Here is a 24,604-nt window from a genome sequence, read left to right as displayed (position 1 = left end):
GTTTCCAGTTTGGGACTTCTATGAATAAAGCTCCTATGAACATTCAAGTCTTTTTTTTTTTTTTTTTTTTCTCCGAGACAGAGTTTTGCTCTTGTTACCCAGCCTGGAGTGCAATGGTGTGATCTTGGCTTACTGCAACCTCTGCCTCCTGGGTTCAGGTGATTCTCCTGCCTCAGCCTCCCTGGTAGCTGGGATTACAGGCATGCACCACCATGCCTAGCTAATTTTTGCATTTTTAGTACAGACGGGGTTTCACCATGTTGGTCAGGCTGGTCTCGAACTCCTGACCTCAGGTGATCTGCCCACCTCAGCCTCCCAAAGTACTGGGATTAAAGGCGTGAGCCACCACACCAGGCTGAACATTTGTCTTTAAAGTTTCCTTTCTCCTGAGTAAATACCTAGAAGTGGAATTTCTGGGTCAAATGAGAAGTGAATGTTTAGCTTTGTAAGAAACTGCTGGAGGTTCCAAGATGGCCAAATAGGAAGAGCTCCAGTCTACAGCTCCCAGTGTGAGCGATGCAGAAGATGGGTGATTTCTGCATTTCCAACTGAGGTACTGGGTTCATCTCACTGGGGCTTTTTGGACAGTGGGTGCGGGACAGTGCATGCAGCCCACGGAGTATGAGCCGAAGCAGGGCGAGGCATCGCCTCACCCAGGAAGCACAAGGGGTCGGGGAATTCCCTTTCCTAGCCAAGGGAAGCTGTGACAGACAGCACCCGGAAAAACTGGGACACTCCCACCCTAATACTGTGCTTTTCTAAGGGTCTTAGAAAACGGCACACCAGGAGATTATATCCCACGCCTGGCTTGGAGGGTCCCACGCCCACAGAGCCTCGCTCACTGCTAGCACAGCAGTCTGAGATCAAACTGCAAAGCAGCAGAGAGGCTTGGGGAAGGGCACCTGCCACTGCTGAGGCTTCAGTAGGTAAACAAAGCTGCCGGGAAGCTCAAACCGGGTGCAGCCCACTGAAGCTCAAGGAGGCCTGCCTGCCTCTGTAGACTCCACCTCTGGGGGCAGGGCATAGCTGAACAAAAGGCAGCAGAAACTTCTGCAGACTTAAAAGTCCCTGTCTGACAGCTTTGAAGAGAGTAGTGGTTCTCCCAGCATGGAGTTTGAGATCTGAGAATGGACAGACTGCCTCCTCAAGTGGGTCCCTGACCCCCGAGTAGCCTAACTGGGAGGCACCTCCCAGTAGGGGCTGACTGACACCTCATACAGTCAGGTGCCCCTCTGAGATGAAGCTTCTAGAGGAACGATCAGACAGCAACATTTGCCGTTCTGCAGTATTTGCTGTTCTGCAGCCTCCGCTGGTGATGCCAAGGCAAACAGGGTCTGGAGTGAACCTCCAGCAAACTCCAACAGACCTGCAGCTGAGGGCCCTGACGGTTAGAAGGAAAACTAACAAACGGAAAGGAGATACACACCAAAACCCCATCTGTATGTCACTATCATCAAAGACCAAAGGTAGATAAAACCACAAAGATGGGGAGAAACCAAAGCAGAAAAGCTGAAAATTCTAAAAATTAGAGCACCTCCTCTCCTCCAAAGGAACGCAGTTCCTCGCCAGCAGTGGAGCAAAGCTGGATAGAGAATGACTTTGACGGGTTGAGAGAAGAAGGCTTCAGACGATCAGTAATAACAAACTTCTCTGAGCTAAAGGAGGATGTTCGAACCCATTGCAAAGAAGCTAAAAACCTTGAAAAAAGATTAGATGAATGGCTAACTAGAATAAACAGTGTAGAGAAGACCTTAAATGACCTGATGGAGCTAAAAACCATGGCACGAGAACTATGTGACGCATGCACAAGCTTCAGTAGCCAATTCGATCAACTGGAAGAAAGGGTATCAGTGAATGAAGATCAAATGAATGAAATGAAGCGAGAAGAGAAGTTTAGAGAAAAAAGAGTAAAAAGAAATGAACAAAGCTTCCAAGAAATATGGGACTATGTGAAAAGACCAAATCTATGTCTGATTGGTCTATCTGAAAGTGACAGGGAGAATGGAACCAAGTTGGAAAACACTCTGCAGGATATTATCCAGGAGAACTTCCCCAACCTAGCAAGGTAGGCCAACATTCAAATTCAGGAAATACAGAGAACTCCACAAAGATACTCCTCAAGAAGAGCAACTCCAAGACACATAATTGTCAGATTCACCAAAGTTGAAATGAAGGAAAAAATGTTAAGGGCAGCCAGAGAGAAAAGTTGGGTTACGCACAAAGGGAAGCCCATCAGACTAACAGCAGATCTCTAGGCAGAAACTCTACAAGCCAGAAGAGAGTGGGGGCCAATATTCAACATTCTTAAAGAGAATAATTTTCAACCCAGAATTTCATATCCAGCCAAACTAAGCTTCATAAGTGAAGGAGAAATAAAATCCTTTACAGACAAGCAAATGCTGAGAGATTTTGTCACCACCAGGCCTGCCTTACAAGAGCTCCTGAAGGAAGCACTAAACATGAAAAGGAACAACCGGTACCAGCCACTGCAAAAACATGCCAAATTGTAAAGACCATCGATGCTAGGAAGAAACGGCATCAATTAACGAGCAAAATAACCAGCTAATATCATAATGACAGGATCAAATTCACACATAACAATATTAACCTTAAATGGAAATGGGCTAAATGCTCCAATTAAAAGACACAGACTGAAGGCCGGGCGCGGTGGCTCAAGCCTGTAATCCCAGCACTTTGGGAGGCCGAGGCGGGTGGATCACGAGGTCAGGAGATCGAGACCATCCTGGCTAACACGGTGAAACCCCGTCTCTACTAAAAAATACAAAAAAAAATTAGCCGGGCGTGTTGGCGGGCGCCTGTGGTCCCAGCTACTCGGGAGGCTGAGGCAGGAGAATGGCGTGAACCCAGGAGGTGGAGGTTGCGGTGAGCCGAGATCGCGCCACCGCACTCCAGCCTGGGGGACAGAGAAAGACTCCGTCTCAAAAAAAAAAAAAAGACACAGACTGGCAAATTGGATAAAGAGTAAAGACCCATCAGTGTGCTGTATTCAGGAGACCCATCTCACGTGTGGAGACACACATAGGCTCAAAATAAAGGGATGGAGGAAGGTCTACCAAACGGAAAACAAAAAAAAAAGCAGGGGTTGCAATCCCAGTCTCTGATTAAACAGACTTTAAACCAATAAAGATCTAAAGAGACAAAGAAGGCCATTACACAACGGTAAAGGGATCAATTCAACAAGAAGAGCTAACTATCCTAAATATATATGCACCCAATACAGGAGCACCCAGATTCATAAAGCAAGTCCTTAGAGACCTACAAAGAGACTTAGACTCCCACACAATAATAATGGGAGACTTTAACACCCCACTATCAACATTACACAGATCAACGAGACAGAAAGTTAACAAAGATATCCAGGAAATGAACTTAGCTGTGCACCAAGCAGACCTAATAGACATCTACAGAATTCTCCACCCCAAGTCAAGAGAATATACACTTTTCTCAGCACCACATCACACTTATTCCAAAATTGACCACATAATTGGAAGCACTCCTCAGCAAATGTAAAAGAACAGAAATTATAACAAACTGTCTCTCAGACCACAGTGCAATCAAACTAGAACTCAGGATTAAGAAACTCACTTAAGACTGCTCAACTACATGGAAACTGAACAACCTGCTCCTGAATGACTACTGGGTACATAACAAAATGAAGGCAGAAATAAAGATGTTCTTTGAAACCAATGAGAACAAAGACACAACATACCAGAATCTCTGGGACACATTTAAAGCAGTGTGTAGAGGGAAATTTATAGCACTAAATGCCCACAAGAGAAAACAGGAAGGATAAAAAATTGACACCCTAACATCACAATTAAAAGAACTAGAGAAGCAAAGGCAAACACATTCAAAAGCTAGCAGAAGGCAAGAAATAACTAAGATCAGAGCAGAACTGAAGGAGATAGAGACACAAAAAACCCTTCAAAAAATCAATGAATCCAGGAGCTGGTTTTTTGAAAAGATCAACAAAATTGATAGACTGCTAGCAAGACTAATAAAAAAGAAAAGAGAGAAGAATCAAATAGATGCAATATAAAATGATACAGGGGAAATCACCACCGATCCCACAGAAACACAAACTACCATCCTAGAATACTACAAACACCTCTACACAAATAAACTAGAAAATCTAGAAGAAATGGATAAATTCCTGGACACATACACCCTCCCGAGACAAAACCAGGAAGAAGTTGAACCCCTGAATAGACCAGTAACAGGCTCTGAAATTGAGGCAATAATTAATAGACTACCAACCAAAAAAAAGTCCAGGACCAGATGGATTCACAGCCGAATTCTACCAGAGGTACAAGGAGGAGCTTGTACCATTCCTTCTGAAACTATTCCAATCAATAGAAAAAGAGGGAATCCTCCCTAACTCATTTTATGAGGCCAGCATCATCCTGATACCAAAGCCTGGCAGAGACACAACAAAAAAAGAATTTTAGACCGATATCCCTGATGAACTTTGATGCAATAATCATAAATAAAATACTGGCAAACCAAATCCAGCAGCACATCAAAAAGCTTATCCACCATGATCAAGTGGGCTTCATCCCTGGGATGCAAGGCTGGTTCAACATATGAAAATCAATAGACATAATCCAGCATATAAACAGAACCAAAGACAAAAACCACATGATTATCTCAACAGATGCTGAAAAGGCCTTCAACAAAATTCAACAGCCCTTCACGCTAAAAACTCTCAATTAGGTATTGATGGGATGTATCTCAAAATAATAAGAGCTATCTATGACAAACCCACAGCCAATATCATACTGAATGGGCAAAAATTGGAAGCATTCCCTTTGAAAACGGGCACAAGACAGGGATGCCCTCTCTCACCACTCCTATTCAACATAGTGTTGGAAGTTCTGGCCAGGGCAATCAGGCAGGAGAAAGAAATAAAGGGTACTCAATTAGGAAAAGAGGAAGTCAAATTGTCCCTGTTTGCAGATGACATGATTGTATAGTTAGAAAACCCCATCGTCTCAGCCCAAAATCTCCTTAAGCTGATAAGCAACTTCAGCAAGGTCTCAGGATACAAAATCAATGTGCAAAAATCACAAGCATTCCTATACACCAACAACAGACTAAGAGAGCCAAATCATGAGTGAACTCCCATTCATAATTGCTTCAAAGAGAATAAAATACCTAGGAATCCAACTTACAAGGGATGTGAAGGACCTCTTCAAGGAGAACTACAAACCACTGCTCAACAAAATAAAAGAGGATACAAACAAATGGAAGAACATTCCATGCTCATGGATAGGAAGAATCAATATCATGAAAATGGCCGTACTGCCCAAGGTAATTTATAGATCAATGCCATCCCCATCAAGCTACCAATGACTTTCTTCACAGAATTGGAAAAAGCTACTTCAAAGTTCATATGGAACCAAAAAAGAGTCCGCATTGCCAAGACAATCCTAAGCCAAAAGAACAAAGCTGGAGGCATCACGCTACCTGACTTCAAACTATACTACAAGGCTATAGTAACCAAAACAGCATGGTACCAAAACAGAGATATAGACCAATGGAACAGAACAGAGCCCTCAGAAATAATACCACACATCTACAACCATCTGATCTTTGACAAACCTGACAAAAACAAGAAATGGGGAAAGGATTCCCTATTTAATAAATGGTGCTGGGAAAACTGGCTAGCCATATGTAGAAAGCTGAAACCGGATCCCTTCTTTACACCTTATACAAAAATTAATTCAAGATGGATTAAAGACTTACATGTTAGACCTAAAACCATAAAAGCCCTAGAAGAAAACCTAGGCAATACCATTCAGGCCATAGGCATGGGCAACGACTTCATGTCTAAAACACCAAAAGCAATGGCAACAAAAGCCAAAATTGACAAATGGGATCTAATCAAACTAAAGAGCTTCTGCACAGCAAAAGAAACTACCATCAGAGTGAACAGGCAAGCTACAGAATGGGAGAAAATTTTTGCAATCTACCCATCTGACAAAGGGCTAATATCCAGAATCTACTAAGAACTTAAACAAATTTACAAGAAAAAATCAAACAACCCCATCAAAAAGTGGGCAAAGGATATGAACAGACATTTCTCAAAAGAAGACATTTATGCAGCCAAAAGACACATGAAAAAACGCTCATCGTCACTGGCCATCAGAGAAATGTAAATCAAAACCACAATGAGATACCATCTCACACCAGTTAGAATGGCCATTATTAAAAAGTCAGGAAACAACAGGTGCTGGAGAGGATGTGGAGAAATAGGAACACTTTTACACTGTTGGTGGGACTGTAAACTAGTTCGACCATTGTGGAAGACAGTGTGGTGATTCCTCAAGGATCTAGAACTAGAAATACCATTTGACCCAGCCATCCCATTACTGGGTATACACCCAAAGGATTATAAATCATGCTGCTATAAAGACACATGCACACATATGTTTATTGTGGCACTATTCACAATAGCAAAGACCCGGAACCAACTCAAATGTCCATCGATGATAGACTGGATTAACAAAATGTGGCACATATACACCATGGAACACTATGCAGCCATAAAAAAGGATGAGTTCATGTCTTTGTAGGGACATGGATGAAGCTGGAAACCATCATTCTGAGCAAACTGTCTAAAGGACAGAAAACGAAACACTGCATGTTCTCACTCATAAGTGGGAATTGAACAATGAGAACACTTGGACACAGGATGGGGAACATCATACACTGGGGCCTGTTGTGCGGTGAAGGTGGGGAGGGATAGCATTAGGAGATATACCTAATGTAAATGATGAGTTATTGGGTGCAGCACACCAACATGGCCCATGTATACATATGTTACAAACCTGCACATGTACCCTAGAACTTAAAGTATAAAAAAAAAAAAAGAAAAGAAACTGCCATACTGTTTTCCAAAGTAACTGTACCATTTTCCATCACCACTCACAATTAGGTTTCCAGTTGCTTCACACCCTCACTAACGCTTGGTGTAGTCGGTGTTTTGAATTTTAGCTATTCTAGTGGGTGTGTAGTGGTATTGCATTGTAGTTTAAATTTACACTTGACTGATGACTAATGATACTGTCCATCATTCTTGTGCTTATTCACTATTTGTATACACTCTTTGGTGAAATACCTGTTCAAATATTCTGTCCATTTTTAAATTGGGCTCTTTGTCTTCTTAGTATTTAGGTATAAGTGATCTTTATATATTCCAGATACAAATCCTTTGTCTGATATAGCAGTCCCCCATTGTCTGATTCAAGTCTCTTGTTCTTGCTTTCTGCAATTCCAGTTACTAGTGGTCAATTGAAGTCTGAAAATAGGTGAATATAGTACAATAAGATATTTTGAGAGACAGAGACCACATTCACATAACTTTTATCACACTATATTATTATAATTGTTCTATTTTATTAATAGTTATTGCTGTTAATTAATTACTGTGCCTAATTTATAAGTTAAACTATATCATAGGTATTTGTGTGTAGGAAAAACCATAGTGTATATAAGGTTCAGTACTACCCACCATTACAGACATCCACCGAAGGTCTAAGACATCAATTAGGCTATTTTACCATAGGCTATAAGAGCACATTCTCATGGCTTCCCCTTGCCCAATCCTGCCTCCTCCTCTTTCCTTTCGTAATTGTTACTCCTTAATAATTGCTTTTCTACTCCTCGATCTCGGCATCTGCTTCCCAGAGGACTCAACTGACACACATCTTTAAAGAAAAATGGGCAGATTTATAAAGAGGCAATTCACAAAAGGAATGGTGAAATAATTAGGAAAATGAAAAGTTAGGGAATAGTTAGATAGACGTTTTTATCTATCATATTAGCAAAGTTTACAGAAGTTGAATAATATTTCTGTTGGCTAGCATGTATTGGGAATGTAAATTGTGAAGTATGTGGTCATGTAAATTGACATACCCATTTTGGAAAGCTGTTTTGCAAAATATCTTAAAATTATATGTAAATACCACATGACTCAGAAATTTCACTTTTTAAATGTAGTTTAAAGAACATTTGCCACGAGCCCGGTGCCCAGGAGCCCGGCGCCCAGGAGCCCGGCCGCCTGCCCCGCCCGGCCCCGCCCGGCCCCGCCCGGCCCGGCCGCTCGGCCCGATAGCCGCGCTGCGCGCATGGGGCGCGCCCCTTGGGGGACGGCCGAGGGCCGCTGAGCGCCGGGCCCGCCCCCGCCGATACGCCCAACCGCCCGCGCCGGGGGTTCCAGGCCGCGCCGGCCCGGGGCTGAGCGGCCCCCCGCGCCCGGCATGCCCGGCCCGGCCCGCCGCCCGCCGCCGCCCAGGGCCCGAGCCCGCGCGGCGCACACTCAACCCGGCGGCGCCGCGTGGCCTAGGGAGCCCGCCTGCTGCGAGCCAGGCGCGGGGCGTCAAGGTCACCGGCCCGACGGGGCGCACGCGCCGCCATGGAGGCCAAGGTCCGCCCGAGCCGGCGCTCGCGTGCGCGCAGCGTGACCGTGGCCGGCGCCGGGAGGCCGCCCGCGACGCCCACGCCCAGAGCCCGTCGTCGGGCTACGAGCCCGAGCCCAGCCCCGGCAAGTAGAACGCGGGCCTCCGCGGCGCGCCGCCGCCGCCGCCGCCGCGAGTCCAGCTCGCAGGAGGAGGAGGTCATCGACGGCTTCGCCATCGCCAGCTTCAGCACCCTGGAGGCCCTGGAGAAGGATATGGCCCTGAAGCCACATGAGCGGAAGGAGAAGTGGGAGCGTCGTCTCATCAAGAAGCCCCGGGAGTTGGAAACCTGCCGCCCTGTGGAGCCCAGTGAGAACAGGCGGCCCCTCGAAGCAGGCAGCCCCCGGCAGGACCTCCAGCCCGCCTGCGATGGGGCGAGGAAGGTCCCACTGCAGCCCTCCAAGCAGGTGTGCTCCCCAGAAGGGGAGCCAGCCACTGGGACCAGAACGGCCCGGCCCCGCGCCAGCAACAGCTCCAGCCCAGCCAGCCCCAGGGATCCCTCCCAGCCCCGTCGGCACTCCCGGACCCCGGGCAGCCCTGCCAGCCCTCCCAGCGACCACTCCTGGGTCAGCGCAGCTGGCCCCAGCGGTCACTTCTGGGCCTGAAACAGCCCTGCCAGCCCCGGTGGTCACTTCTGGGCCCGGGTCAGCCCTGCCGGCCCCAGCGGCTCCTTCCATCCCCAGATCAGCTCTGCCAGCCCCAGCGGTCACGCCCGGCCCAGCCCTGCCGGCCGCATTGGGCACTTCCAGGCCCCAGGCAGTGCTGCAGGCGCCTGCGGTCCCTGCTGACCCAGTGTCACCACTGCCGGCGCCTGCGATCCCTCCTGGCCCCACGGTCCCTACTGGTCCCCTGCCTCTACTGCCGGCGCCTGCGGTTCCTCCTGGCCCCAAGGCACCGCTGCAGGCGCCTGTGGTCCCTGCTGACCCTGTGGCACCGCTGCCGGCCCCTGCGGCCATGGGCCAGCCCGTGTCACTGTGGCCAGCCCAGTAGGGCATCCTCAGGACAGTGCAGCCGGCCCCTGTGGTGGCTGCTAGCCCAGTGCCAGCGGTACCAGCCCCCGTGGCCACTCCTCACCCTCCGACCACGCCGACGGCCCGCCAGCTTCCTCCCAGGACAGTACTGCTGCCTGCGGCGGGCCTTCCTAGCCCCGTGTCAGTACGGCCAGCCCCGAAGGTCCCTGCTGGGCCAGCCCAGCCGCCCCCCGGCGGTCGCTGCGGCGCCCAGGCAGCCCCAGCCATTAGTGGAAGCCCCAGAGCAGCCCGGCCCACTCATGCCTTCACTCCTGGGCCCGGGACGGCCGAGGCAGCAGAAGCAGCCGCTCGTGGGCCCGAAGCAGCCCTGCCCACCCAAGCGGCCGCTCATGGGCCCAGAGCAGCCCTGCCAGCCCCTGCGGCCGCTCATGGGCCCCAACAAGCCCTGCAAACCCCAGCCGTTGCTCCCCATTCCCGATCGCCCTTCGCTCCTGGGGCAGCCGGGCCCACCCTGCCGGCCTCTCCTGGGGCTCCTGTTCCAGCCGCGGTGGTCCCTGTTGGATCTGGTGCCGGCCTGTCAGCCCCGGCTCTCGCTCCTGGCCCTGGGCCATCCCTGCCGGCCCCTGAGGTCACGGTGGACCCGATCCTGTGCCCCCGGGATGGCCCGTGAGGCCCCATCTGTGAGCCCTGGAGCCTGATGCCTGCAGGCACCTCCCCATATAGGTTTTCCAGCCCACTCCAGTGTGATCTGCACCCTGGCAGGGCCCCGAGGGCCAAGGCCGCCTTGCCCTCTGGGCTGGAGATGTTTTGCCGGACTAGCCTGAGGCCTTGTCTAGACAGGGCTGGGCTGTTTGTCTTTGGAAATTGAGGCTCGGCCAGAGGAGGGAGCCCCTACAGTGCCGTGATCAGGCTGAGGCCCACTACACCAGGAGGAGAAATGAACCTGCGTCTGCCTGCGGCCCTGCCATGCTCCCTCTCCCCCCACTGGCGTCACAGTGCCCCCACCCGCGTTGCTCCCTGTGGTGTGCGTGCCCTGGGAGGGGAACACAGCCCCTGAGGGCGGAGACCTTGCTGGGGGCCCCTCAGCGTCTTTCTGTGCCTCTGAATTGCCAATACTGTCCTTGCATCTCTGAGTCTACGTGCACGCTTGCCCCCGGCGTGCCACCTGTGCAGAGCGCGTGAGCCTGGTGTGCGCGTGCTGTGTGTGTGTGCGTGCGAGAGAGGGTGTGAGAGTGAGTGGCGTGCTGGGCACGAAGGATCTGTGGGGTGCTGCAGTTCCTGCAGAATGGCCCAGTGGCGAATGGTGAAGGTATGGGTTTCAGTCCAGGCCCTCCCCCTGTTAGTCAGGAGGTGCTGGTGTCCACCTCCAGGGCCCCCAAGCTACAGGGGGCACACGGGCCCATCTGGTGGGTCAGGACCTGCAGGGGACCCGGAGGCTCCCACCCCCACCTCTCAGGACTCTGCCTCCACCACCCCCATGGGCATGCACTGAAGGGTTGACCGTAGGGTCTCCAGGCGAGGGGGACCCCACAGGGTGGGCAGCACCTTCTCTCGGCTTCCCCACAGTCCCCTGCAATGTCCCATCTGGCTGTTGACCTACATGCAGTTGGGCACACCTCACAATACAAGGCTACCCCTGGGCCCACCCCTGCCCCTTCCATGGCCCCCACCTGTGGTCAGGGGTTGCCACCCCCTCAGGACCTGGTCTTCAGGCAGCCCCACTCGAGTCTTCTGGAGTCGGAGGCACGCCACTCGCCCAAAAGGGAGGGGGTGTTTAGGGGGGCTCTGACTGTCTCCAGACCTCAGGGGAGCTGGGCAGGCTCTAGCCAGTGGTCCTCCAGAGAGCAGCGTTGACCACCTGGACCCCTGCGCCGAGTGACAGGAGGCCCTGGTCCTGCAGGCCCAGCTGGGCCGCCTCAGGTGTCAGGAAGGGGATGGGTGTCCCTGGCTCCCAGGCCAGGCAGCTGCTGACCTCCAGCACCCCCGCACTTGCTCATGAGGACCCCAGCCCTGTAGGCCCTCCCAGGTCCTGACCAGCCTCTGGTGCACCATCTGCTTTGGCCTCCGGGCCCCCTCGCTCCCCACCCACCCAGGCCCCTTCCTCCGGTGCTCACCTGGGGCCTCCATCCCAGAAACGCAGGGCTTATTTTTCTGATTAAAGAAAATAAAAAGTGCCATGCCACTATTTTTTATAACAGCATCAGCGTTTGTAATTTAAACAGAAAAAAAAAAAACATTTGCCAATGTATGAAATGAGGCATGTTCAATAATATGCATTGTAACATGATATGTAGTTGTTAAACCGTTCTGGAAAGAAACAAATTGAAGCTGACAACAGTATACGCCCCTGAGGTAGTTTTGTAGAACCAGTTGAAATTAGAGATCCCTTTATTCTTTGGCCAAGATTATACTGAATTTTTAAAAAATTTTATTGTGGTAAAATATACATAATATCTTTTTAACCATTTGTAAGTGTATAATTTAGTTGCATTAAAAGCATTCACAGTGTTGTTAACCATCATCACTATATATACTCAAAATTTTGTCGACCCCAACATGAACTCTGAATGCATTAAACAAAAATTCCTCCTTACCTCTTTCCCCTCGTCCTCTAGCAATCTCTATCTTACTTTTTGTCTCTATAAATGTGCCTATTCTATCTGATACAAGTGAATTCATACAATATTTGTCCTTCTGTATCTGGCTTATTTCACTAAGCATAATGTTTTTGAAAGTCAACCATATTGTAACATATATAAAAATTCATTTCTTTTAATGGTTGAATAATATTCCATTATATGTATATAGCACATTTTGTTTATTCATTCAACAGTTGATGGACACTTGGGTTGTTTTCACCTTTTGGCTATTGTGAATAACGCTACTGTGAAAAGTGGTGTACAAATATCTTTTTAAGTCCCTGCTTTCAATTATTTTGGATATATACCTAAGAGTAGAATTGCTGGATTTCTGTATTTATCATTTGAGGAACTGACTGATAAATTGTATTCCACAGCAGCTGCACTATTTTGCATCCCCACCAGCAATACAAAAGGATCCCAACTTCTCCACATACTTGTCAACATTTATTAATTTTTTTTTTTTTTTTTTTTTTGAGACAGAGTCTTGCTCTCACCCAGGCTGGAGTGCAGTGGCACGATCTCGGCTCACCGCAGGCTCCGCCCCCCGGGGTTCGCGCCATTCTCCTGCCTCAGCCTCCCGAGTAGCTGGGACTACAGGCGCCCGCCACCTCGCCCGGCTAATTTTTTGTATTTTTAGTAGAGACGGGGTTTCACCGTGTTAGCCAGGATGGTCTCGATCTCCTGACCTCGTGATCCGCCCGCCTCGGCCTCCCAAAGTGCTGGGATTACAGGCGTGAGCCACCGCGCCTGGCCTAACATTTATTATTTTCTGTTTCTGAAAAAATTATAGCCATTCTAGCAGATGTGAAGTGGTATTTCACTGTCATTTGATTTGCACTTCCCTAATGGCAAATGATATTAAACAGCCTTCCATGTGCTCATTGGCTATTTGTGTACTATTTCTGGAGAAGTGTCTATTCACATCATTTGCCCATTTTTAAAAATTGGATTGTTTTCCTGTTGTAGGGGGTATTTTTATTTATTTTTTAGACAAGGTCTCACTCTGTCACTCTGGCTGGAGTGCAGTGGCATGATCTCAGCTCACTGCAACCTCCACTTCTGGACTTAAGCTATCCTCCCACCTCAGCCTCCCAAGTAGCTGGGACTACAGGCACATGCCACCATATCTGGGTAATATTTGTATTTTGTGTAGAGACAGATTTTGCCATATTGCCCAGGCTGGTCTCGGTCTCCTGGGCTCAAGCCATCTACCCACCTGGGCCTCCCAAAATGCTGGTGAGAGGTGAACCCAGCTGGACTTCCTGGGTCGAGTGGGGACTTGGAGAACTTTTCTGTCTTACAAGAGGATTGTAAAAATGTACCAATCAGCACTCTGTAGCTAGGGCTGTAAAATGCACCAGTCAGTACTCTGTAGCTAGCAAGGGGATTGTAAAATGCACCAGTCAGTACTCTGTAGCTAGCAAGGGGATTGTAAAATGCACCAATCAGCACTCTGTAAAAATGCACCAATCAGTGCACTGTACCTAGCAAGAGGATTGTGAAATGCACCAATCAGCACTCTGTGAAATGCACCAATCAGCGCTCTGTAAAACACACCAATCAGCAGAATCCTAAAAGTAGCCAATCGCAGAGAGGATTTAAAAAAAGGCATTCTGATGGGACAGAAATGGAAAATGGGAGGGGACAAATAAGGGGATAAAAGCTAGCCACCCAGCCAGCAGTGACAACTGGCAGGGGTCCCCTTCCATGCTGTGGAAGCTTTGTTCTTTTGCTCTTCACAGTAAATCTTGCTGCTGCTCACTCTTTGGGTCCGTGCCATCTTTAAGAGCTGTAACACTCACTGCAAAGGTCTGCAGCTGCATTCTTGAAGTTGGCCAGACCATGAACCCACCGGAAGGAACCAACTCTGGATACACTGGGAGCCACCACACCCAGCCAAGAGTTCTTCGTATATTCTGATTACTAGTTCTTTATCAGGTATGTGACTTGCAAATATTTTCTCCCACTCTAAAGCTTGCCTTTACTTGATAGTATCCTTTGATGCAGAAAACTTTTAAATTTTGATGAAACCCAAGTTACCTACTTTTTTCTTTTTTTTTGAGACAGAGTCTCGCTCTGTTGCCCAGGCTGGAGTGCAGTGGTGCGATCTTGGCTCACTGCAACCTCCGCCTCCTGAGTTCAAGCAATTCTCCTGCCTCAGCTTCCTGAATAGCTAGACTACAGGCATGCGCCACCACGCCCAACTAATTTTTGTATTTTTAGTAGAGACAGGGTTTCACCATGTTGGCCAGGCTGGTCTCAAACTCCTGGCCTCAAGTGATCCACCCACTTTGGCCTCCCAAAGTGCTGGGAATACAGGTGTGAGCCACCGCACACAGCGTTTTTATTCTTTTGTTGCTGGTGGTTTTGGTGTCAAATCCATGAAACTGTTGCCAAATTCAATTGTGTGAAGATTTTCTCCAAAATTTTCTTCTAAAAGTTTTATAGTTTTAGCTCTTACATATAGATCTTTGATGCATTTTGAGTTAATTTTTTATATTGTCTAAGATAAGGATCCAACTTCATTCTTTTGCATGTGGATATTGTTTTCCCAGTACCATTTGGTGAAAAAATGTCCTTTCCCCATTGAATGGTCTTGGCATCATTGTTGCAAATTAATCAATCATATATATGTGAGGGTTAATTTCTGAACTCTATTCTATTGCAATAGTCTATATGTCTGGCTTTATGCTAGCACCATAATGTTTTAATTAATGTAGCTTTGTAGTAAGTTTCAAAGTTAAGAAGTGTGAGTCCTCCAACTTTATTCTTTTTAAAGGTAGTTTTAGCAATTCAGAGCCCTTTGTAATTCCATATGAATTTGAGGATCAGTATAATGTTAAGTCTTCCTGTCCATAAACACAGGATGTCTGTCCATGTATTTAGGTTAGGTCATTTTTAATTTCTTTCAGCAGTGTTGTATAGTTTTCAGTGTACTAGTCTTTTGACTTCTTGGTTAGATTTATTCCTCACTATTTAATTATTTTAGATATTACTGTAAATAGAATTGCTTTTTAAGTTTTCTTTTTGGATTGTTTGTTGCTGGCATATAAAAACAACTAATTTTTGTATATTGATTTGTACACTGCAACTTTGCTGAATTTGTTTATTAGCTGTATGTAGTAGCTTTCATGTGGATTTTTGGGATTCCTGTGAATAGAGATGATTTTACCTCTTCCTTTCAATTTGAAAGCCCCCCTACACACACCTTTTTTTTTTTGTCTCATCTAATAGCTCTGGCTAGAAATTACAGTATTGTGTTGAATAGCATGACTGAAAGCAAGCATTCTTTCCTGTTCCTTATCTCAAGGGGAAACTTTCAATTTTTCACCATTATGATGTTAGCTGTGGACTTTTCACAAATACCTTTATTATGTGGAGACATTTCCCCTCTAATCCTAATTTTCTGAGTTTTTATCATGAAAGAGTATGGATTTTGTCAAATGCCTTTTCTGCATCAATTGAGATGATCGTGTTTTTTTCTCCATTCTGATTATGTGATCTATTACATTGATTTTTCATATGTTGTGCCACTTTTGCTTTCCTGAGATAAATCACATTTGGATATCATAAATAATTATTTTTCTTTTTTCTTTCTTTTTTTTTTTTGTGACAGTCTTGCTCTGTCTCCCAGGCTGGAGTGCAGTGGTGCGATCTTGGCTCACTGCAACTTCTGCCTCCCGGGTTCAAGGGATTCTCCTGCCTCAGTCTCCCAAGTAGCTGGGATTACTGGTGCACGCTGCCACGCTCAGCTAAATTTTTTTGTATTTTAGTAGAGATAAGGTTTTACTGTGTTGCCCAGGCTGGTCTGGAACTCCTGAGCTCAGGCAATCCACCTGCCTCGTCCTCCCAAAGTGCTAGGGTTACAGGTGTGAGCCGCGTGCAGCCGAAATAATTATTTTCATATGCTGTTGGATTCAGTTTGCTAATATTTTATTGAGGATTTTTTAACCTATATTTATGAGAAATATTGGGCTATAATTTTCTCTCGTGATGTCTTTATCTGACATTGGCATCAGAGTAATGTAGCCTTGTAGAGTGAGTTAGGACTATTCTCTCTGCTTCAGTTTTGTGGAACAGTTTGAGAAGGATTGATGTGAATTCTTCTTTAAATATTTGGTAGAATTCTCCAGTACAATTTTCTGGTCCAGGACTTTTCTTTGTTGGGAGGTTTTTCATTACCAATTCAATATTCTTACTTGTTACAAAGCTATGCAAAATTTGTTTCTTCTTGAGTCAGTTTACATGATTCACGTGTTTTAAGGAATGTGTCCATTACTTCTAGGTTGTCTAATTTGTTGGCATACAGTTGTTCATTGTATTCTCTTACAATCCTCTTTATCAGTGTACGGTTGAGAGTAATGTCTCCACTTTCGTTTCTGATTTTAGTTATTTACGTATCTCTTTTTTTCTTTATCAGTTGAAGTAAAGTTTAGTCAATTTGTTGATCTTTTCAAAGAACCAACTTTTGGTTTTACTGGAGTTTCTCTGCTGTTTCTCTACTCTCTATTTTATCTAAGCTCTAGTCCTTATTATGTTGTTCGTTTTGCTAGCCTTTGGCTTAGTATGTTCTTTTCCTAGTTCATTAAGGTGTAAAGTTAGGTTATAGATTTTGAACATCTTCTTTTTAAAAGTCGCATTTTCAGTTATGGATTACCTTCTGAACACTGCTTTTGCTGCATCTCAAAAGTTGGATCATGGGGTTTGGGTTTGTTTTTATCCATTCTGCCAACTGCTGTTTTTTATTTAAGAGTTTAACCCATTTATATTTAAAGTACATACTGATAAGGGAGAACTTAGTTTTTCCATTTTGCTATTTGTTTTCTCTATGCCTTATAGCCTTTTTGTCCTTCATTTCCTCCATTACTGCCTTCTTTTGTGTCTAATTGGTTTGTAGTGGAACATTTTGATTCCCTTCTTGAATTGATGCCAACTTAACTTCTATATCATACAAACACTCTGCTCCTATATAGCTCCATTCCTTTGATGTTATCACTGTCACAACTTATATTTGTATATATTGGTGCCCAATAATATAGATTCATGTTTATGTATTATTTTTACACTTGATCTTAGCCAAAAGGCCGAGAAGCGATATGTATTATTTTTAACATATAGAAAAAAGGAGTTAAAAAATTACAATTATGCTAGCTTCTATGATTTTCCATATATTTATCTTTACCTCTGATCTTTCTTTCTTTTTTTTCCTGAGACAGTCTTGCTCTGTCACTCAGGCTGGAGCACAGTGGTACAATCTCAGCTCACTGCAACCTCTGCCTCCCGGGTTCAAGTGATTCTCCTGCCTCAGCCTCCTGAATAGCTGGGACTACAGGTGTATGCCACCATGCCTGGCTAATTTTTGTATTTTTAGTAGAGATAGGGTTTCCGCATGTTGGCCGGCTGGTCTTGAACTCCTGACCTCAGGTAATCTACCTGCCTCGACCTCCCAAAGTGCTGGGATTACAGGTGTGATCCACTGCATCTGGCCTTTCTTTCTTTATATGCCTTCAAATTACTATCAATACTTTATTTCAACTTGAAATATTCCCTTTAGCATATTTTGCATGGAAAGTCTTTTTTTATTTTTTTATTATTTTTTATTTTTTATTTTTTTATTTTTTTTTGAGATGGAGTCTTGCTCTGTCACCCAGGCTCGAGTGCAGTGGCATGATCTGAGCTCACTGCAACCTCCACCTCCCATGTTCAAGCAATTCTCCTGCCTCGACCTCCCAAGCAGCTGGGATTACAGGCATGCACCACCACACCTGGCTAATTTTTGTATTTGTAACAGAGACGGGGTTTCGCCATGTTGGCCAGGCTGGTCTCGAACTCCTGACCCCAAGTGATCTGCCTGCCTTGGCCTCCCAAAGTGCTGGTATTACAGGTGTGAGCCACCGTGCCTGGCCTTGGAAAGTCTTATGGTAATGAACTCCCTCAGCTCTTGTTTATCTGGGAATGTATTAATTTCTCCCTGATTCTTTAAGGGCAGTTTTTCTGGATATAGAATTCTTGGTAGACTATTTTTTCTTTCAGCACTTTGGATATGTTAACCCACTGCCTCCTAGCCTCCAAAGTTTCTCATGAGAAATTAGCTGGTAATCTTGCTGAGGATCTCTTTTGTGTGATGAGTCACTAATACTTTCAGGATTCTTTCTTTGTCTTTGTCTTCAACATTTTAATTATAAGAGGTCTTCATGTGGGTCTCTTTGAATTTACCCTCTTGGAATTTGTTGAGCCTCTTGAATTTGGAGATTCGTATCTTCTTGTCAAATTTGGGGAGTTTCCCCCATTATTTATTTCTTCAAATTCTTTTTGCCCTTTTCTTGCTTTTTTTTTCCCTTTGGAACTCCCATAATGCATATGTTGGTCTGCTTGGTAGTATCTCAAAAGTCCCTTATGCTCTGTTCACTTTTCTTCATTTCTTTTTTTCCATTCTTCCCACTTCATAACTTCAATTGTCCTATCTTCAATTTTACTGATTTTTTCTTCTGCCTGTTCAGATCTCTTTTTGTAACCATCTAGTAAAATCTTCATTTCAGTTATCGTACATTTTAGTTCCAGAATTTATTTTTGGTTCCTTTTTTATATTTTATGTGTTTTTATTGATGTTCTCATTTTGTTCATACATCATTTTCCTGTTTTGCGCATTTCTTTCTGTAGATCTTCGAGTATGTTTAAGACAATTGTTTTGGCCAGGCCCAGTGGCTCACGCCTGTAATCCCAGCACTTTGGGAGGCTGAGGCAGGTGGATCATGAGGTCAGGAGTTCAAGGCCAGCCTGGCCAATATGGTGAAACCCCATCTCTACTAAAAATACAAAAGTTAGTTGGGCATGGTGGTGTGTGCCTGTAGTCCCAGCTGCTTGGGAGGCTGAGGCAGCAGAATTGCTTGAACTCAGGAGGTGGAGGTTGCAGTGAGCCGAGATCATGCCACTCCACTGCAGCCTGGGTGACAGAGCAAGACTCTGTCTCAAAATAAACAAACAAACAAAACCTTGTTTTAAAGTGTTTGTCTAGAAGTCCAATGCCTGTGATTTTTTAGGAATAGTTTCTGAAGATTTAATTTGTTCCTTTGAATGAACCATGTTTTCTTGTTTCTTTGTATGCTTTGGGATTTGTTGTTGATGTTGAAAACTGGATATTTGTTTATCATATAATGTGGTAATTCTGGAAAACAGATTCTCCTCCTTCCCGAGGGTTGCTTTCTATTTTTTATTGTTGTAGGGTATCTCTGTGTTAGAGATCATCCTGAGGCAAAAGCTTAAAGACTTTTCTATACCTTGTCTTTCCGTGGGTGGTATGGTGACATTGTAAATATTCTCATATATATAGTTGCTTTTCAACGTTCTAAGTTTTACACGTCTGGCTCCCAACATTAGAAAAAGGGAGGGAAAAAAAAGAAGAAAAGACTCTTCTCACACCATTCCAGATACTGTCCCTGGATGCTGCTTCTGTTGGTGGGGGTTGAAACAATGGCTTCACTTTTCTGTGTCTGCACTTCTCCATGATCAGAAGCAGCAGTCAGCAGTTCAGAATACAGAATTATTAGAGAATCAGATTTGTATTGACCACCCTGGCTTCTGCAACTCTCACCAGGAATGTGGCCATGGCTGCTTACCATGGTACTGATGTTGAAGAGATAGGTAGCTATGACTGAAATTAATCAGAATTTAGCAGCTAAGCCCTTCCCTGGAAGTTGCAAGTGTTCAAACGACCTCCAGAGTTACAAAATAGTTACATCAATAGTTAGTTAACAGTTTCTACTAGCGTAATTGCTGTCTGGGTGTAAAGAGAGATTCCTGATGCTTCCTGATATGCCATATTCCTTGATGTCACTCTATACAAATTTTTAATTGTTATTTTATATCAAAAATTACATAAAAGAGACAGCATTAGAGCACAAGAGGTTGTATGTGGTCAATTTCCCATCAAGTTTAACCACTCACATATTGCTAATACCAGTCATGCACTTCTGCATATGCTGGGATTACTTTTCAGAAAAAAGTTGAGGACCTCAATCTAGTAATGAATTACATAGAACTGGGGAGAGATGACAGAAGAGTTGCTAACAACTTGTATCCAAACTGCTGAGTGCAGAACCAGGGACTACTCTGAAGAAACAAAGTGAGGTGGGGGGTGGGGGTTGCAGGAATGTGGGCCCTGAAAGCATCCAATTACTATATTCTTTAATTTTTATTTGGGTTATTGATGCTTCTCTTTCCTTAAACAGAAACACGATAAATACATTTAAATTTCTCTTCTGGAAACTTGGTAATTTAATGCAACCCTATGACTAATGACAACTAAAACAGTGGGACAAAATTGTTTCTAAAAACTACTTGAAGGCATTTAAGAGCTAAAAAGGTAGTGAAAAATCTGGTCAAGATGAAAAAGAGATATTGCAGAAATCCAGAGAGGTGAGACAAGCTTTTGGGGATTTTTTGTATGGAGATATTTATGTATACTGAGAGGTGGCTCAGAAGCTGAGAAGTGCTTTTCATAGCACTTTGGAGCAAGAGGGTACCAGTCCACACTCTGGATTGGCCTCTAAAACCTGTACCCTAGAGGTAAGAATGAGCCAGAAGTAAACCAGTTCTCACATGGATTATAGCTCAGTTTTGTGTCATATGGGTAGCTCAGAAAAATTCCAATTTGTGAAATGATATTAAGGTGATTCTGGATCATCTGTAACCCAATAATCTGACAGAAGCAAGTAAAAATCCTCTCTGAAGAAAGATGACATCATCCTAGTGTAGAAAAAGCTCCACACTTTTTCTACAAACACATTCTCAATACAGTGGTCTAGCAAACACTATATATGCAGGCACACAATCATATAGAACAGCATAAGCAAAACTCAAACAAAAAAATTAACAATAGAAACAAACTTACAGGGGCTGTGATACTGGAATTAACAGATTTTGACTCTAAAATAAATGGTTACTCTGTTCTAGGAGTTAAAAATCAAAAAGGAAAATTTTGTGAGATAACTAGAAATTCTAAAAATAAAGCAGATATGACAAAGAACTGTGTAGACATTGTACAACTGAAAAATGTAGGAACTTAAATTTAAACCAAATGGATGTTTTTAATAGAATATTAGAAACAGCTGATAAAATAATAAACTGAAAGATCAGAATGAATATTTAAAAAACATTGAGACAAAAAGACAAACACAACAGAAGAGATGGAAAAAAACATGGAGGATGCAGTGTGAGGGTTTAAGAATGTCAGAGTTTTAGGCCAGGCACAGTGGCTCACGCATGTAATCCCAGCACTTTGGGAGGCCGAGGCAGGTGGATCATGAGGTCAGGGGTTCGAGACCAGCCTGATCAAGGCGAAACCCCGTCTCTACTAAAAATACAAAAATTAGCTGGGTGCACCTGTAATCCCAGCTACTCAGGAGGCTGAGGCAGGAGAATTGCCTGAACCCGGGAGGCAGAAGTTGCAGTGAACTGAGATCGCACCACTGCACTCCAGCCTGGGCAACAGAGCGAGACTCCGTCTCAAAAAATAATAATATCAGAGTTTTAGAAGAGAGGGAGAAAATTTGACAGAAAAATCATTTGAAAAGTGGTTAAGGATTTTCCCTGATCCTTTTGTATCTCATAAGCATGATGATTGGGTTTTCACACACACATGTAAGATGTGTCACCATCAATCCTTGTTATGACATCAGCACATTACCCATCTAACATGATTGAAAAAAAAAAAAAGAATTTTCCCCAAATGGTGAAAGACATCAAATGCCATAGTAAAAGTCCCAATGACCCCTATTAGGATATACGAAAAGAAATCCACACTTTGACACATCATAACAAAACAGAAGAAAACAAAAACAAGGAGAAAAATCTTAAAAGTGGCCAAAGCTTAAAAGACACATTTTACCTTCAAAGACCACCAATTAAGACAACAAAAGATCTTCAAAGTGCTGAAAAAATAACTGCTGAACTAGAAATCTACACCCAGCAAAGGCATCTTTAGAAAACTGAGGCAAAGAATTCTGTCTGGAGCAAGATGACAGTTTTGCAGTTTTTTCATCTCCCTACATTCTCTAATCAAAATAGATGAAGCAACAGAATAGTAAAAGAAACATGGACATCTTAACTGAAATGAGGAACAAGGTAACTAATAAATCCCAGAAGAAAACAGGGTGAGCCAAACCATCACCAACATCAGCATTCTTGCAGGAAGTGTGAAAGGAAGAGAAATGAGAATTCTGGTAGTCCTAAGGGGCCTCAGAACACAGAAATTGCCACAAATATCCCTAATAGGAGCAGCTCTGAGTGTGGTAGATCTAAGCAATAGACATGGGAGAAGATTTCTCCATTTCTAATTTCCAGATGAGTACAAAAAATGTCTATGAAGGCCAGGCACGGTGGCTCACGCCTGTAATCCCAGCACTTTGGGAGGCCGAGGTGGATGGATCACCTGAGGTCAGGAATTCAAGACCAGCCTGACCAACATGGAGAAACCTCGTCTCTACTAAAAATACAAACAATCAGCCGGTCGTGGTGGCGGGCGCCAGTAATCCCAGCTACTCGGGAGGCTGAGGAAGAAGAATGATTTGAACCCAGGAGGCGAAGCTTGCAATGAGCTGAGATGGCACCAGTGCACTCCAGCCTGGGCAACAAGAGCAAAACTCCATCACACACACAAACAAAGTCTATGAAGGAACAGGGTATACAGGACATGAATGGAGGTGAGACTTCTGTGAATGTACCTTTTTGTAAGTAATTTGCATAATTCTAGGGATTTGAAATTAAAATGATAGAATAGTGACAGAAGAGTTAGACAAAAAGGCCTCTCAGAATTTAGGCCAGAGTGTGAAGATGTTTCCAACCCCCACCATGTGAAAAGTAATTAAATAATCCTCTCCTGCAGAGGAGAGTCACAATAATAACATTGTTAATAAAATACACTCTGAATATCAGCCAACTTCTTTCTTCGTGGTGCCTATGCTTTCTCAGCTAGTGTTTGAACAAAATAGACATGGTAATAGAAACAGATGTTACGAATGGAATAATAAACGGACTTACTCTCACCCAGGTTCACCTGGCTGCTGCAACACTGAGTCCTCAGCCTTCCAGCAGCAAAGACCAAGAATTCATTGACACTGCAAACAGTTTATTCTAGATCTTGATTTCCTCCTTTCTACAATGTTGGGCTAGCAACATCTTTTATGGAAATTTTTTTGCCTTAGTCATTGTTATGGCATTATACATATAATTGAGAGGTGAAGCCATCTGGGCTTCTGGGTCGGGTGGGGACTTGGAGAAATTCCGGACATATAATTACCTCTGAATAAGTGTGACACAGGCCGGGTGCGGTGGCTCACGCTTGTAATCCCAGCACTTTGGGAGGCCGAGGCGGGCGGATCACGAGGTCAGGAGATCGAGACCACAGTGAAACCCCGTCTCTACTAAAAATACAAAAAAATTAGCTGGGCGTGGTGGTGGGCGCCTGTAGTCCCAGCTACTAGGAGAGGCTGAGGCAGGAAAATGGCGTGAACCTAGGAGGCGGAGCTTGCAGTGAGCCGAGATCGCGCCACTGCACTCCAGCCTGGGCGACACAGCGAGACTCCATCTCAAAAAAAAAAAAAAAAAAAATAAGTGTGACACAGACTGCTAGGTTTTTATAATAGCGTTAGCGTAGTGCTTTTTTGAAAGTTGAGCATGGCACCAGCTAGGAGACATCACCTTGAGAAGTTGGAATGTTTTCTTTTTTTTAAACACGGAGTCTCACGCTGTCGCCCAGGCTGGAGTGCAGTGGCATGATCTCAGCTCACTGCCACCTCCGCCTCCCGGGTTCAAGTGATTCTTGCACTTCAGCCTCCCAAGTAGCTGGGACTACAGGCGCCCGCCACTCACTTGTTTAAGATTGGTATTATTTTTTCCTTAAAATATTTTACAAAGTTCACCAGAGGAGCAATCTGGGCCTGCAGTTTTCTTTGAGGTAAGAAAAGAAATGGCTAATTTTTGTATTTTTAGTAGACAGGGTTTCACTATGTTGGCCAGGCTGGTCTCGAACTTCTGACCTCAAGAGATCCTCCCCGCTCGGTCTCCCAAAGTGCTGGAATTACAGGCATGAGCCACTGCCCTGGCCAGAATGTTTTCCTATAGGCTATAGCATATGTTTTAAGCCAGTATGTGTCCATGCTACCAGGCAAGAAAAAGAGATAAAATGTGTTCAGATGGAAAGAAAGAGGTAAAACTGTCAACATGATCCTATATGTAGAAAATCCTAAAGAATTCATAGCAAACTATTAGCACTAATAAATGAATTCAGGAAGGTCACAGAATACAAACTCAATACAAAAAATTGGTTGTATTTCTATATACTGCAATTAGCAATACAAAAATTCAAATAATAATAGATCAAAAAAATACTTAGGAATAAATTTAAGAAAAGAGGTTTAAGACTTGTGAACTAAAAACTGTAAGACATTGCTGGGGCAGGGTGGGGGGATTAAAGAAGACCTAAATAAATGGAGAAGATATACCATGTTCATTG

At 44.6% G+C, this 24,604-nt stretch overlaps 1 non-coding gene and 1 pseudogene across 1 annotated transcript; both read left to right on the top strand.

The window, feature by feature from the left end:
- The first annotated feature begins 8,283 nt into the window (after positions 1–8,283).
- On the top strand, positions 8,284–10,392 carry LOC129479181 (protein ALEX-like; annotated as a pseudogene).
- Positions 10,393–21,684: 11,292 nt separating this feature from the next.
- On the top strand, positions 21,685–21,788 carry LOC129479987 (small nucleolar RNA U13). Its single transcript, XR_008656901.1, has one exon. It is a non-coding gene; the product is annotated as a small nucleolar RNA U13 (small nucleolar RNA).
- The last annotated feature ends 2,816 nt before the right edge of the window (positions 21,789–24,604 follow it).

The sequence above is a fragment of the Symphalangus syndactylus genome, chromosome 3, assembly GCF_028878055.3.
Source record: "Symphalangus syndactylus isolate Jambi chromosome 3, NHGRI_mSymSyn1-v2.1_pri, whole genome shotgun sequence".
NCBI classification, from domain to species: domain Eukaryota; kingdom Metazoa; phylum Chordata; class Mammalia; order Primates; family Hylobatidae; genus Symphalangus; species Symphalangus syndactylus.
Note: the sequence above shows the minus strand (reverse complement) of the source record. Positions and strands in the feature narration are given on the sequence as shown.